Source organism: Pteropus vampyrus, unplaced genomic scaffold (genome assembly GCF_000151845.1).
Source record: "Pteropus vampyrus isolate Shadow unplaced genomic scaffold, Pvam_2.0 Scaffold2, whole genome shotgun sequence".
Classification (NCBI taxonomy): domain Eukaryota; kingdom Metazoa; phylum Chordata; class Mammalia; order Chiroptera; family Pteropodidae; genus Pteropus; species Pteropus vampyrus.
In genome coordinates, this window is record NW_011888783.1 from 35,166,657 (window position 1) to 35,179,367 (window position 12,711).

General features: G+C 37.2%; 1 protein-coding gene across 3 annotated transcripts in view; it reads right to left on the reverse strand.

The window, feature by feature from the left end:
• LYPD6 (LY6/PLAUR domain containing 6) overlaps nt 1–12,711 on the reverse strand; it is a 118,148-nt gene that overhangs the window by 55,583 nt on the left and 49,854 nt on the right. Inside the window, exon 2 of one of the 3 annotated variants that reach the window (XM_023530197.1) lies at nt 9,983–10,042. The exons of the other annotated variants lie outside the window; for them this stretch is intronic. The gene's annotated coding sequence lies outside the window, so the exon portion shown is untranslated. The remainder of the gene's footprint in view (nt 1–9,982; nt 10,043–12,711) is intronic. 3 annotated transcript variants of the gene reach the window in all.

Sequence of the window (12,711 nt, forward strand, 5' to 3'; positions counted from 1 at the left end):
CATAATCCCAAGGCTTCTCATCCTCCAGAAAGAGAACTATGAAGTATCACACACAACACACACACACACGTGCACACACACATGCACACTCATGCACACACACAGCCTTTTGTTGTTTCCTTACACACCATCAGTAGTCTCAAGCATTGATGTTTCTCTTCATTTGCTACATAACAGACTAAGAACTACAGTCAGCAAGAAATCATGCAAAAGTTTTAAAATCTGTTTCTTTGTTACCTCAGTAATAAGGTATCAGGTAGGTACCCCTTGAGGGTAAACAGCAAGAAAAGCTCAGGCAGAGGACGATGCCACTGTGGCTGCCTGCTACAGAGACAGATCACTGAGTGTTCTTTCAGGTATAAAAGCATTAGGCAATTATGCTGGAACTTCCCTACCAGCTCTACCAGGGCCCCCTTCAGCTGAGGGGAGCTGGGGAAAGCCTGGAGAATTGGATAGGCATGCTCCAATCCTGGCTCTTGCCCTAACCAGCTGTCCTCCTCAGCAAATCATACTGGCTCCTCCACCTATACTAGAAGGGCTTTGACCTGCATCAGTAATTATGAGACTGGGGGTGGGAGTGAGGGTGGTTGGTAGACCAATAAAATTCAACTTGAAAATAAAAAACTGTGGTCCAACAAAGTTTTGCCAATGTTGCATCCTTCTTTAAAAGGGCATACAAATAAAGCAACAACAAAAGCCAAAAGCCCAAAGTAGACATAATGTTCCCAGCCACTTTCCCCTTATTTGTGCTTTTAGGATAAAAGATTCAATTCTGCCTATTTTGGAAGTGTGGGACAATCCTCCAAGTCTTTCAATGTTCCTCTAATGATTTGATCATTTTTTTATTTACATATTTTTCCTCTATGTTTGAAAATTTTTTTCCACTTGATTCTTTGGTCCAGTAGTTCACCCCAATAGTCTTTGTATCCAATAGATTCTCGAGTTTATTTAGGACATGGATCCCTTCAGCCATCTACTGAAATCTATGGACCCTTTCACAAAATAATACTTTTAAATGCATAAAATTAAATCCGTAGGACTACAAAGAAAACCAATTATATTTAAATACCAATATCAAAATACTAAAATACACAAACTCGTGATATAACAATATATATTCTTCTTTATTACAACATTAAATATCAAGCTCTAGTGGTGATACTAATGATTATAATTTCAAGCAGCGATGAGCATAGATGATATTTCCAGATATCTGCAACAATTCTATTATATAAAAATATTTTTTATTCCTGTTGATGACAAAGTCAGAGTTATTACTAATATCCTGTGGTTTCATTAGAAGATAATGAAAATAAAAATGCACTTTTCCTTCCAAATTAAACATTATATTCTCCTATAATTTAGAAACAAAAAATTTCTATCCTATCCTAACATAACTACTTGGTTTTATTATAGCCCATTCCCTTTTTCCACTGTTCTGCATAACTGCACACATATGTGATATGTCATTCTGATACAGGCACGAATGTCAATAAAAAGAAAGTCTTCTTCTCACCCTGGTCCCTCAGTCATCCCATTACCCCCTGTCCAGAAGCAATCACTGTTAGCAATTTCTTGGGTATCTTTGCCACCTACTGAATGTTTTCATTTAAAAAGGCATTTTGTTAAAATTATAGAAAACTTTCTTTTGCAATGAAATTACTTTTTTAGCTTTTTTAAAAAAGAATGATTATCTTTCTCCTCCGTTCATTCTATTTGACCAGCACCCCTTATCTTCTGCTTATTATTTTCTGGTGGCTGGGTCACCTTATCATGGTTTCCATGGCTTACTCGTTACTTTATTTACCCTCTGAGTTCAGGTCAAGCTATTGGGACACTCTCAACAGCAACAATTCCATGAACCTGGGGCAGGTCTAGCTGGCCAGCTGTCTGTCCCTTGCTGAGGTCCCCAAGAAAACCACTCAGCACCACCCCAGACTCCTCAGTAGCAAAATAAAGTGTTCTAATGAAAAGAAAGCATCCTCCCTCTAAAATCTCACTGGGAGCACTTTCAGGGCAGCCATAAGACAAAACAAAACCACACACACACACACACACACACACACACACACACACTCTCATTCTCATTCTCTCTCTCTCTCACTCTCTCTCTCACTCTCTCTCTCACACACACACACATGGCCACCTTCTGCCACCCCATCATATCATAAAAGAAAATATTCCAAAATAGGAAAATTAGAACATTGTAATAAAAAGGGCAAAACTTCCCAAGAAAGGGCAGTTGGCATATCATAGTCATACAAATAATAAGAACATACAGAGAGAAAGGAGCAGATAAAAGAAAGTAAAAAACTAATGAGATAATAGAGGGCAATCTCCTTTCTTACTTGGCAGGCTGTCCAGTTCCAAGTTGAGAATGATTATAGAAGACCCATGTCAACACAAACTCTGGTACTTGCTCAAAAAGAGAAAAGCTGTTGTTTTTGTGCTTATTTTGTAATTACTCATCTTACTATAGTTCCTCAATTCTAGTTATTTTTTTTTTTAATACATACAGTCTTCTGGGTTTTCTAAAAGTTATCATCAAGCCAAAGATGAAATTTTATTTTTTATTTTTCAATATTTATCCCTTTCTTTTCTTGTCTTATATTTTCTAGAACCTCCAAAAGTCTGTTAAAAAGTAGTAATTGCTGTCACTTCTGATTTTTGTGAAAAATCTTGAAAGCTTCTAGACAAAAGTAACAAGTTACTATAAAGGAAAAAGAATTAGACTGGAATAAGACTTCATCTGCATACTACTGAGAGTAAAGAACGGCATTCCCAGAGTTCTGTACCCATACGAAATAACATTCAACTTCAGAGCGAAAGGAAATATTGAAGGTAATTTAATAATAACGATAACAACAACAGTATCATTAATACTTACATAGCACTCTTATTCAGTGCCAGGTCTTATTCTAAGTATTTTACTTATGATAGTTTGTCTATAAAAGTGGCTGCCCTCCCTTTCCCTTCAAGGCATTCCTCCAACTTAAGGTGGAGTCTAGTCTCTCATCTTATAGAATCTGCTAAAGTGCCACTGTACCTGTTGTAAGCCAAGACACCGTGAAGAATGTCAGTTTTCTGCCTCTTAGAACCCTAAGTTCCCACATAAGGAATCCAGGCTGCAATGATGGAGAGGGAAGCTCCCTAGAAGAGAACTAAGACATGTGAGTGAAAAAGCCATTGTGGACATCCAGCCCAGCTGGACCTTCAGAAGACTTCAGCCCCTGCTGCTTTCTCACTTCAGCCACACAAGAACCCCCAACAAGAATTGCCCAGCTATGCCCAACTAACCCACAGAACCATGAGTGATAATAATAAATGATTGTACACTAGTATTTTGTGGTAGTTCATTATATAGCAGTAGATGAATGCTTATACTAACTCATTTAATCATCACAATATTCATATGAGGTAGCTATGATTAATATCCCTATTTATAGATAAGGAGACGAGGATCAGAGAAGTTAACTTTCCCAGAGTTATACAGCTAGAAAAAAAATCCTTGATAAATGGAATGATTCGAAAAGAAATAAACCTCAAATGTAAAAAATATTAAGAAAGACTCTAATGCAAAAAAAGTTAATCACAGTAGACTTTAAGATAGAGGAAAAGGCAAAAGAGGGAAAAAAAAAAAAAAACCAGTCATGAGAAGTGTATCTTGAAAATATATTGTGAAATCTAAATGGCTAATAATACCATGACTGAGAATATGTAAATTAAACATTAAAGATTTCTGAAATAAGAGACAAACTGCAAGGGAATAATAATATTCAAGAATGAAAGAACACCTAGGAACTGGAAAAAAGCAAGGCTGGAGGCAGGAGGGGAAAAAGAAATAAAAGCATTCTCAAGTTCTTGGCATGAATTTCTACAAGATATAAATTAAGAAAACTGACTCAACACAGAAAATTGAATAAATCAATTACTATAGGAGTGGGAAAGTGGTTAAATTGCTACCATTAAAAAAAAAGGAGCAGAAACAGATGATTTTACAGTGAATTCCATAAACTTATAAAGAATAAGAATATGTTATTTAAATTATTCAAGACTATAGAAATATAGAGAAAGCCCCTAAATCTATTTAATAAAAATAGTTTAGCTTTAAAACAAAAACTGATAAAGGTAGTACAATAAAACTACAGAGCAATCCCACTTAGAAATATCTGCAAAAAATCTAAATAAAATATCAGCAAGTAAAATTCAAAAGTAGATGAAATGAATATTGCCAATGATGGAGTGGAGCTTACTCCAGAAAGGCAGTCTCCACACCAGCAAACCCATTAACATCCTTCATGATAGCAACAAATGCGTGGAAGAAAAGTGGTTGGTTACATCAGTGGGCTCTAAAAAAGCATTTGATAAAATTCTACTGTCATTTTAAATAAAACTCCAAGTAAAATAAAGCAGAAAGAAACCTCTCGAATGTGAAAATATCTATTTTTTGAAAATCAATTGCAAACATCATTCCAAACAATCAAATGCCAGGAATAAGATGGGATGCCTGCTATTATTGTTATAATTCAACAATGAATTTAAGAAAAAAAAATAGTTAATAAAAATAGAGAAAATGAAGACCTAAAATTTTCCCTTTTCAAGGCTAATATTATGTTTATATATCTAGAAATTCTAACTCCAGTTTAAAATTAAAATCAAATCGGGTGGCTGGAAAAGTTTAGAGCTTTTCTCTACATTTGCAATGAAAAATTAAAAAAAAATAATAGCATTATAATAGCATCAAAAAAAAAGAAAAAATAAATAAATTCGAATTTTTTACTACATTTAATAGATAAGAATTAGAATCCCAAATTTTTAAAGTGGATACACTAAATCTTTAGATAAGATTAAATGTCCAAAAATTGGCAAGAAATTTTTGAAAAAGAATAAGTGGCCATTCCCACTAAATCCATTAGAATCGAAACATGGCATGGAACTAAATAACAGAACAGACTGAAGAGGCTCTCCAGGTCAAGACCAGATGAGGAAATCCAGCCCAGAAATATAAAGATGGGAAAAATCTAAACTGCCACGTTACAGACTGATGGATAACACTTAGCCCCTGGAGGATGTGGGATGGTACTTGGAGATGGGCTAGGAAAAAGACTCCTGCAGGGTAGCAACCTGGCTCTGAAATCACCCAAATCTGGATTGGTATGAAAAGTTCCTTAACATTTCAGCACCTCAGTTTCTCACCAGTGAAATGGGGATAATATCTATCACAAGGTTGTGATGAGGATTCAACTCAATTAATGAAAAGCCCCTCGGATAAGCCCTGACACAAAGGAGGTACTCAATAAATTGCCATGAGTTGAGTTTAGGTAGTACTGGTAATGCTCTAAAATTTGACAAGTTTTACCTCATTTTTTGCTCCCAAAATCTCCTCCCCTTTCAGCCATTAAAAATTAAAACTATTTTCATTCCTTTCTCCAAATTCATTCAGAGGCATGATGATTGGAGTATTATTCCTATAAGGTTAAAGAGCAGGGATTTGGGGCAGTCAGGCTGTCAGATTCCTGAGCTTTACACCCCTCTATTGTAGAGCTGGACAGTTACTGGACTACTTATATGTCTTTGCTTTCTCAGCTGAGGTTCATGGAGTGCTTTAAATGAGTTTAGGACTATAAAATGCCAAGTAGGTGCTTCACACAGAGCAAGCATTCAGGAAATGGTTTTTGCCTCCTCCATTTACTGGAAGAATAGCATATGTAGTTGTCACATCAATTGCCCTCAGAAACTCAATCAACAAGTAAAGGAACCCCAGCAGTGAAGGTAGACTGGGCTCAGAGACTACAGGTAGGTTCTCCATCACTCTGCCTCTGGCCAGAGTGACCACAGAGTGGCCTTGCTTGATTTTCTTGGGTCTTTCTCTCCTTGAAACCAGAAAAATACAGTATTTTTTTAGGAGAGGGCATGAATGTACACATGTTCACAAACACTTCTGGATCAATCAAAAACAGGCTGGGGGTGGGAAACTGCTTCAGCACAAAACTATGAATTTCCCAGAACACACCCTCGTGGTTACCTGATTCTGATTCTGTGGGAGCTATTTTACAACTCTGTAAATTGGGGATAACCGATAGCAATGCAAAATCATTTTTGTCCACAGACAGACATGTAAATCCTATCCTGCCGTGTGGGGGAGGTTCTATCGATTTCCGTTCCCACTATGGAAGCTAAGTTTGCTTCCATTTACACATTCCTCTCAGTATTCCTGATCTGTACGTGCATTCTCCTGTAGAGTGCTAGGGACATCACAGCAATTTCCTCATTAATGAGTTAAATAAAATCTGCCATAGGTTCATTCTATATGTATGAGAGTCATGACTTTACCTTGTTTTAAAAATTATCTTTTATGGGTATTTATTAAGTAATTACTGTATGCCTAATGCTGTACCAGGTACTAAATAGGTTAGTCCCTGAGCTTAAGGCTTTTACCTCCAGAGCGAACCATCTAAAGTAACTGCTCAAATTTCTCTAGTTTAAGCACATTGACTAGTATTCAGTTCTTTCCACTGACACCTCTTTTGTTTTTAAGCTAAATTCCTATGTCACCAGACCAAGAGAGAAAAAAAATACATCTAAACTAAATGATATGTTATTCTATGAACACAAACTCTGAGTAAAAGCCAGCAGTAGCAAACAGAAAATTAGTATGTTTTTTTCTTAAATTCTTTTTTAAAGTTTCCAAGTTTCTTACAGACTTTAAAGAGTAGGCAAAAAAATATCACTCTCCCACTGATATAGGTGAATAGAATCATTCTCATTTTGCCAATTGATAAACTGAGCCATAGAGAAGACAATATCTTAATGCTTAGAATAAAAAGAGACATTTAAAACTCTAAGTCTCCTGATTTCCAGCTTAAAAGTATTTTAATATAAACATGTACTAACATAACTAGTTTTCTTTACTGCAATTTATTTTCTTCGATTTTCACTTGAAATATTCTGAAATTTCACTTTCGAGTAACATCTTCAGTATTTGAAATGTAGATGTGATTTTGTAGATCATATAGCTCTGAAATGTCCATCATCCCTGTAGTGAGCCATATTGAATAGTCTGAGTCACAGACTAGGAACCAAGTGATGCCATACTTGCTACTGCTCATTTATAATCCTAGACCAGCTGTCTAAAATGATGGAAGTTAAACATACTTTAAGAGAAAACACTACAGACTATAAACTGGAAAATATGGATCTTGCCCAAGTTCCCTAAATCCCAGGCCCATTGCCCAGAAGATGGGTATTAACCATTTCTAGTGCATCCTTAAATATCTTAATGGTATACAAAATTCATATTTACCTATGATTTTAAATTCATTTAAAAACCACATCTCTATGTAGCATTTTAAAAGAATGAGAGAGTAATATAGAAAACTTTAAGATTTATTAATTGAATAAAGCAAGAAATTAAGAAAGAGTTTTTATTAATCATACACACACACAAAAAAACACGGCACGGAAATAAATAACAGAACAGACTGAGGAACCTAGAAATGAACCCCAGTATCATTTCTGGAGTAAACCTCACTTGATCATTGACAATATTCATAGACCAGAAGCTTCTCGATGTCAAAGTGAGTATTGTGATCCGTTGTGGAGAGAACAGCTTATTGATAAATGTCATATTCACAACTGACTATGCATATAGAAAAAAAATAGGTGGGGCTCTGATCCTCCCCATCCTATTCCAAAGTCATTATAGAGAGTGAGCTAGCATTATGCCATCTCAGGTAGGGAAGTGCATGGTGTACTAAGCAAGGAAAGTAAGATTCAGAGGATGTGTTACAAGGATTCCTCTATTTTTGGAATGTCTTGTGCACCATTTAAAATTGTGGATCCTAAGCACATGACTAACACTGCTTTGGAGGATGCCTTTTTGTACAAAACAAAAGTACATACATTTGTAGATGGTTACACGAATGTGGTAAGAAACGTAGAGCTACATAAACTAGGTTGCTGAACACTGGTGGACAGTAGAGAAAGGCAGTCATGGGTGTGAAGGAAGGGAAGGAATTTTAAAAAGTACCCACAATAAATGCAGATTGTATAGCATGATCTAATCTGTGGTGAGTTATTTAAACATACACATACACACATCAGTGTGTGTGTGGAGAGAGACAGAGAGAAACAGAGAGACAGAGAGACCGAGAGAGAGAGAGACAAAAGGATGGCCATCAAAATACCATTTATGGTTATCACAGGTGCATGAATTTCAAATTATTGTACTTGATATAACCAGGATAAAGATGTTTTGTTATCAAAAAAGGGTTCAAAATTATGAAGTACAAATGTATGGATGTACTTTTACAATACATGTTAAATGAATGCCAAGTCAGAGGGTCTTCATATTCTTTTTTGTGAAGTGTAAATAAGGTGGAGAATGAAACCCATAACACTTGCCTGACACATAGACTAATGATCACTACTATTATTATTCTAGAAGTTTAGAGGTCACCTGTTGACAACTGTTTGTCTAAAAGGATAACCTTGGGACCTAGTGTAAAGGGAAGTTCACAGAATCACTAATGGCTCTAAAGCCACTTTTACGCAGAGGAAAAACAGTATTGGCTGATTTCCTCAATACAGTTACAGTAAGAAGAGATGACATCATTTTGAATTGAGTTGAAGCAAAAACATTTGTTTCTGACTTTCCAAACAGAAGGTCTCTGGTACTCTTGTCATCTTGATAAAAACGTTGACAGTGTAAGCTAATTACCATACTTTTTTTTTTTTTTTTTTTCAGGTAGACTTTTTTTTTTTTTTTTTTTCAGGTAGACTGTCAAGCCACCCGATCTGTAAGTGGGCTTTGTGTGATATCTCCCTACTACCAGCATCAGGTCTGGAGAAGCCTTTCCAGTCTCACAGGGTGCCTTGGTATTCAAACCCCACCACAAAGGAAAGAAAATCACCCTGTTACTGCTGAATCTTTAGCGGCCGGCTAAAGATTCTTCAAAGCCACAAGAGCTAATAGATGGTAATAGATTCCAGGAGAATTTAGAAATCCCTGTGGTTAAAATACTTTTTAAAATGTATCCAGTCTTTCTAGCTGGGGAAAGCTAATCTCATCTTCTCTCACGGTACAGTGCAACCCAGATCCCTTAATCTTCCTCAGATTTGTGCATAATACCGTCTGAGTTGAAGTAGTGCTGTATCCAAAAAAGCAGCTCCCTAACACACCTCTGGGTCTGCAGCCTGCCAGCTGCCCGCACAGTGAGAGCAGGACCATGCTCACAAGGTTCACCTCCTTCCTGGTGAGGCTGCCCTGCCGACCCTCTCTCCTCTAGGCCCAGTAACTCCGTGGGCCTTAATTCTTGATAATCTGGTTATTTAGCACCTTCTAATATCCTGACAGAGCCAAGATGAGGCTATTTATTTTTAAAATGTATGTTTCTGTAGTTGTGAGGAAGAGATACACTTATCTTTACACAGTAAAGACTTCTGAATTCATCTGCTCACCATAATCATTTATGTCCAGACTGACTTCATTAGCCTTGCTGCTGAAAATGCTACAAAAACAAGAATGGGTTTTAAATGGAAACTCTTCAAGCTAAATCAGCCCTCAAAATATCTCTTTACAAGTAACACTGAAAGGCTGTAGACGCATAATGTATTCAGAACTCTGATTATAATTACCATGAAAAAGGGCTTTTATAGTTATCACTGAATCATCCTAACTTTGGAAGTAAGAAAGGACTTATGTCCTTTACCTGAATTAGGTAAGTATATCGAAAGAACACAGACCATACACTTTTTATCATGCACCTGAGCCACTGTGCAAGGATTATTCTTTCCAGTGGGGCCCTACATGAAGCAATATCCTTTCATTTGACAGAGAATTTTCCTTGGGGATCAAATTTGGACCTAAAGGATGTCAAAAGAATAAGTATTCACTACCTTTGTATAGCTAAAAAAAAAAAAAAAAAGACATAACACCTCTGTATGGCAGCATCTTGCTTATATAAATGGGGGTAATACTCACTACTGTGCAATCACAGCTTCCCTTTTCCTCATGAGGATTGAAAATCACCACATCAATTACCTAGGAGTTGAGAAAAAAGCTGAGACATGCTGAACAGTCAGAAATTCCTCCCTCCTCTTATTTTCAGTCCAAATGACCTTCTGGAAATTGTTTTCTACAACCACATAGATTATGCCTTTACATCCACGCTTATACACCCGCACACTATGCTCTGACTGTCCTAGAGTGAGCTATTCGTAGCTAAGTTCTAACCTGTCCGACATCACACCCTCTGCTATGGACTAAATTGTGCCCCCCAGAAATTCATATCTTGAAACCCCAACCCCTAAGTGATGGTGTTTGGAGATGGGGCCTTTGGGAGGAAATTGGATTTAGACGAGGTCATGAGGGTGGGGCTCTCTGATGGGATTAGTGTCCTTATAAGGAGAGACATTACAGAGCTTGTTCTCTACTCTCTCCCATGTGAGGACACAGCAAGAAGGTTGCCACCTTCAAGCCAGGAAGAGAGCCCTCACCAGGAACCAGATCAGCCGGCATCTTGATCTTAGACTTCTCAGCCTCAAGAACTTTGAGAAATTTCTGCTGTTTAAGTCACCCAGTCAATGGTGTTTTCTCATGATAGTGCTGACTAAAACATCGTCCTTCTATGACTTCCCTCTGCTCAGTTCCTTGACTCCAGTCAGTGAAACCATTTGCCCTGTTGAAGGCAAATTCCTTGTTCCTACTTACCCACAAACAAGTCAGGGTATTTATAACCACATTTCCTTCTATTCAATATACCTCCCTCTTTCTCCCACTGAAAGCATAGTGTGTCATGGGGAGAGAACACAAGGCCACATGTGGCTGATCACACACTCCTGAGTGGCCTCTGAGAGTCATTTCTGTGAAACTAGGATCAAATATTTGCCCTTATAAGAATAAAATCAAATAATGTACCTGGAAACATTTTATAAGTAGTGAAGGGCCATACAAATGTAAATGTAATCATGCTATCTTAGCTCCTTGTGTAGAATCTGACCTCAATGCAGAGAGCCAATAATAGCTCCAGTAGTAAAGTAAGTTAAAAAAATAAAACCATACAAAGATTCATAGTAGTCCATGCCATCCCCTAAGTCAAGTTACTTCAGGGCAAGAAGTTTTTTCCACAATTAGAAAAAATTAAAGGTTCCAAATAAGAGAAGGCTCAAAGACAGTTTTGAGAACTTTCTATACCAGACGACAGATATTAATTCAATGACATTGAGGAAGAGATTCCCCCACTAAACTGTGAGATTCTCAAGGGTCAAGTTTTACTCACATTTAAAACTCCACAGTCCAATTTAGTGTCTGGCAAGAAAGAATCAATCAACTAATCAATAAACAAATATGGTGCCACACTCAAGAGAATGCTGGGAAGTGTTTTTTCCTGTTGACAACGGGTTACGGCTGACAATGGGTTACTATTGACCACCTCAAGGATTCTTCTTGGTAAATACATAGCAGTATAACACAGTGGAAAGCTTTGGCTTTGAAATCAGATGTACCTGTACAATGACACTGATTCTACCACTCACCTTGGGCATGTGTCTCAATTTTTTCTTCTGTACTATGGGGATACTAATGCTCACCGTACAGTTTTGTTGTGAATGTTAGAAGAAATACACATAAAGCACTCGGAGCATTGTCCAATACAGTATATGTGCTCAATAAACAAAAGTTGTGATTATTGATGAATATCTCCAGAGAGGAATCTATGTATAAATCGACTTATATCTACTACATCATGTCACAACCTTTTCCTCTTTTATAGACCACATCTAGCAATACTTCCATTCAATTAGTATCTATACTGCTCTGTGACTTAATGGATTGTAATATTTTGTGCTAGACATCAACAATCCATAGTACTTAGAAGACAGAATTGGCTTTTATAAGACCTTCAATCTTGAGATTTAAAACATAAGCTAGGTTATGTACCCTGATATCCTGGGCCAAGCAATAGAGAGGCTGAGGGGGTGGGCACTGCTACAACAATTCCAAGTAGTGATGTCCCAAGAAATTTTCCAGAAAGTCAAAAAAGTAGGCTATCTCTAAGTAGGGCAGAGGACCACTAAGCGAGGTGAAATGAATGAGCCAATGTGAAAATCTGCCCTAAAATGGAACCACAGGATGTGCTGGATGAGTGGAAGATAGGAACAGAGGACATGCTAGGCCTCCCTAAATTTCCTTCACAGCTACATATGTGTGTGCGTCTCCCAAGGGACAAGGGTATCCCCCCTCTCTTTCCAAAGAATGGACAAGCAATTATTCATACTAGAGATTAAGTAAGAAGATGCTAAGAGTAAGAAGTCAGAAGGCCAGACTAAGCAGTGGAGCTGCAAGACTAAAGGTTTTCAAAATTGGCCATAGCTTCTTTCAGATCCTTAATATAGAATGTTTTAAAAATTACTCAGGGTCCAAAATATGAGTGAACTATCTGAATAGACTATCTTCTGACAAGGAATTCAAAGCAAAATAATTATAATCAATTTCATTTAATTAACCAGCAGCATACAATGCTTTCCAGAGTGTTTACACATATATAATTCTATTTGAGAAAGTGCTAGGAGATTAAATGCTAAGTGGTCAAGAGCCAGGGATAGATGGGAATCCAGTAGCATTATCCCAAGAGAGCGAGCCGCCATGCTAGCCACACAAATGCACCCATGCTGCCCTGGAACGCATCTTCTCCACCACAGCATCAGAGAGAG